Source organism: Lethenteron reissneri, chromosome 60, assembly GCF_015708825.2.
Source record: "Lethenteron reissneri isolate LAM-NWPU_2019-01 chromosome 60, ASM1570882v1, whole genome shotgun sequence".
Lineage (NCBI taxonomy): Eukaryota > Metazoa > Chordata > Hyperoartia > Petromyzontiformes > Petromyzontidae > Lethenteron > Lethenteron reissneri.
In genome coordinates this window covers 445,708-449,682 of record NC_083838.1, presented here as the reverse complement: position 1 = coordinate 449,682, position 3,975 = coordinate 445,708, and positions in this window count along the sequence as shown.

Here is a 3,975-nt window from a genome sequence, read left to right as displayed (position 1 = left end):
TGTATTATATGTTGAATTTCTTTCGCACTGTACGTAGCCAACCGTGCAAATCGGAGGTGCGGAAGGAATAACAACAAACTACACACAGAAAGCAGTTCTAAAGAAGTTTTGAATCTAGATTTAAAAGGACGTAGTTCCAGTGGCTCCCTAATAATGGAAGAGCGTTCCAGACGGCCGCAGAAGTGTATCTGAAAGCGCGCAATGCGGTGACCGTCTTTGTTCGATGGTGAGCCAACAGCCGCTGCTGCGAGGAGTACCGCAGTTTGCGTGATGATGATGGTGATGATGGTGGTGGTGATGATGATGGTGTTGATGATGATGGTGATGATGGTGATGATGATGATGGTGTTGATGATGGTGATGATGATGGTGATGATGATGGTGATGATGATGGAGATGATGGTGATGGTGATGATGGTGATGGTGATTCATATTCTTAGGTTTTTTCGGTAAAGTCACGTAGGTAAAACATCAAAATTAATAAAAATAAAATAAAATAAAGATCACGACGTTTCGTCGTGATCTTTATTTTATTTTTATTAATTTTGATGTTTTACCTACGTGACTTTACCGAAAAAAACCTAAGAATATGAATCATTGCAGTCACGAAAGCTTCAAATCTAGGATGGTGATGATGATGATGATGATGGTGATGATGATGGTGATGATGATGTTTATACTCCTTGACGGGATCAGAAAGGTATTGTGGTTCATTTGTGGCCAGCACGTTGTGTAATGAGTGCGACCTTTTCATGTAAAACAGTACCTATTGCTATACTCCCCTCTTCTGCCTACCGCATAGCCACCTTCTGCATGTAACTTGCATTCATTATGCAATTGAATTCCTAAATGCACAAATCGGTGCCGTATGAGCATAAGAATCAATTGTAAATCGGGCTCCTTTTCAGACCTCCGCCCTTAATCCCCCAAACCCTTCCGCTGTCTTAAAGTTGGGACTCACCGACGCCTCGCAGAATTAGAATCTGTATTTATCCTGGAGAAATCCGATGAGCTATGAAGCTCTTTTCACATTTGTTCAGCAGTCGCAGGTGTCCCACCATCTGCACGAATGTCACGCGCAATCGCTACTGTCCATTTTCCGTGATGCTCGAGTTGTTAGCGCTACACTGGAGTTTGCATGTCAACAGCCTGCTTACCATTCACGCGGTGATACATTTTATTGTTGAATTGGCTGAAATGAAGTCCTGGGGATTGTGCCGACGTCAGGCAGATGAGCTGGCCGCCCAGAAGTGGCCACAATCGGATGTCACCCGTCAATATTTGGGCGGCCAAAGTCAAGGCTTTAATAATGGCTCTTCGAATACACATGCACAATTGTGACTTTCAGTGATGCAATAAAGTCAGCGATTGTCTGCTCATATAAGCAATGAGCATTCAGGTGGCGCTCATCTTCCCGTTTATTGCTCTGCACCAGTGGCGGAAATTCCACATTTCAAAGGCAGGGGTGAGTTTTATCCATAGGACACCACGACTTACCACTACAAAGTGGTACTGATTTGATCGACCCCATAAGGATGATGGGTTGAGTCAACCCCCAACCAGGATTTGAACTGGCAACCTTCCGATTTCTAGCTGCTCGCTGGAGTGACTAAAGTAATCAAATTTTGTTCTATGAAGGAAAGAAAGCTGAAATTTGGCACAGATACACCTCCGAATATATTTCGCCATTCCAGGGGTTGATATCTCTCTTAGAGCAGCATTAGGCTAATGTCTATGTTATTCTAAGCCTCGTGTTAAACGGTCCCATGGCTTCACTCATAAGGCAGCCTCAGCCTAAATTTAAACTTTACTCCTAAGTCTCATGCTGAGTGCTTACAAAAAAACATTCCCCATCATTGGATGAAGCAAGGCAGCTGCCATGGATTGTGACGCTAAAGTTGATAGAGGGAAAGCAGAGACTGTCACCGGTTACAAGTGTAATAAAAGGACTCAGACACTTCTTGCTGACTCCGTGTCCTTTATTTGGGGTTCGCGTTCTCCTTCCCACACGGCACTCCTCCTGAGACTCTCTCCCTGGCAGCCCCACATCTGCCTTCGCTCCCGTAGCCTTCCACGCTCCTGCAGCTCCGCTGCAGGCTCTTGGTACAGCCCTCTGGCTGCTCCCCCAGCAGCTCCATTTATGCTCCCTGTTCCTCCGTGCGTGGCGATCTCGCCACCTCCCAATGTCAGCCCTTCGTGGCCTCTGGCTATCTCGCCATTTCCTACCTCAATCCTCCACTCTCTCTTCCACCCCGCTGGCTGGCGCCGTCATGAGCCCCTCAGCCACCAGGCTGAGGCACGGCGACCACCCAACGTGTTCACCACCCTTCACTCCCCCGACTGCCCCAGATAGCTTCCTGTCTCCCCGCTATAACTTCTCCCCCACGTCACCCTGACTCCTCCCTCTCGGATCGTCATATCCGCCCCGCCCATTTACGCCCGCATTACACAAGTGTAACCATGCACGCATTTCACATGTGGGGTGCCACAGTGACGAGATGTTAACTACCTCGGCTGGTATGCTGGAGGTTGTGGGTTCAACCCCGACCCTGACGCCTGTATAATTGCATGTTCTCCTTGTGGTCGTGGGGATTTTTGTCCGGGTCCACTGGATTTTCTCTCCACATTTAGAAACATGCATTTAGAGTATTTGGCTGCAATACATTTCCACGTGGTAAGCCACTTGGTTGAGCGTTCATTTATGGCCAGGTTGCTGTGCGCCTTACCTGATAAAATAATGTTTCATTTTAGTTCACATCTGTATATGATTACAAAACCTCATCATTACAGAAAACTTGCTGCAAGCCAGAAAACATTCTGTAGTTTCAACAACACGGAGAAATGTGCACTGAACGTGCAAAGGCTTGCGGTCGGTCTAATGGTGGATCGGTCACAATTGCTCCATTGTCAATTGGTTTGGTGACACTGCTGCATTGGCAGCGGTGCGCAGGCACAGAAAACAACACTCACAGTCATCAATAAGACTATGGCCCTTAAAAGGAAGAGTATATAATTGTGGCGTTTCAGGTAATGGTCTTTCAAAAGAAATGGTTATTTGAGACAAGTTGATGACAACGTGGTTCTACAGGAACTGGTGTTTTTTGCACAATGTACGATGCGGAGTTTGTGTACGTGCAGTGCACGTGTTGTGTGTTGAGACGATATGCACTTGATGTGAATCGTCAAACGAGTTCCATGATTATTTGGCAGTCGACTTAATCTCGAGGATCCAAGAGGAACTGAATGTGCACTTCGAATTATATCAAGTAATTGTTTTCATTGAACAAAGATCCCCCGTATAGCCTTAACAGCCTGTCAAGTGCTGTTAGCGAGCCAGAGGGTGGGTGGCCAGCACCACGCCAGACCGCCTTTCTCTCCCAAGTGGAAATGTTTACACACCACACCAGGAACTCATTTGAGGTTGAGTCAACCTAGGGGAGGCCCAGGACCACTTCAAATATTCGTCACTGGTTGGCCGTTAGAGGGAATCCAACTCGGGTCGCCGGGTTCGTAACGCAGCGCGCTGACCGCGCTGCGCACACACACACAGACGCACGCGCACAGGCACACGCACGCACGCGCACACACGCACGCGCACAGGCACACGCACGCGCACACACACACACAGACGTGTATTTACCCGAGAGAATGTGCCAAGTGTTGCTCGTTAATTGTTCGTCCACGAGGCGTTCTCGTGTACCATTCGTGACGACGTCCTTTACATTTGCGATTCACGTTTAAAAAGGGTTGAATTTATCGTTTTGTTTACGTCAACTGTCCTTCATAAAGCGTGACCGTGACAAAAGACCCTTGGTGGTGGTGGGGGGGCTGCTTTTTTTTTTATATCGTGCCGCACGCGTGCTGCTTTGCTGGTGTTCACAGTTCAGTTCAACGTTTTAGTTTAAACCCGTTCCCCTATAATGTGGCGAGTTGCGTTCTTGAAGAACACAGCATTATGGAAAAATCGCGTTATAT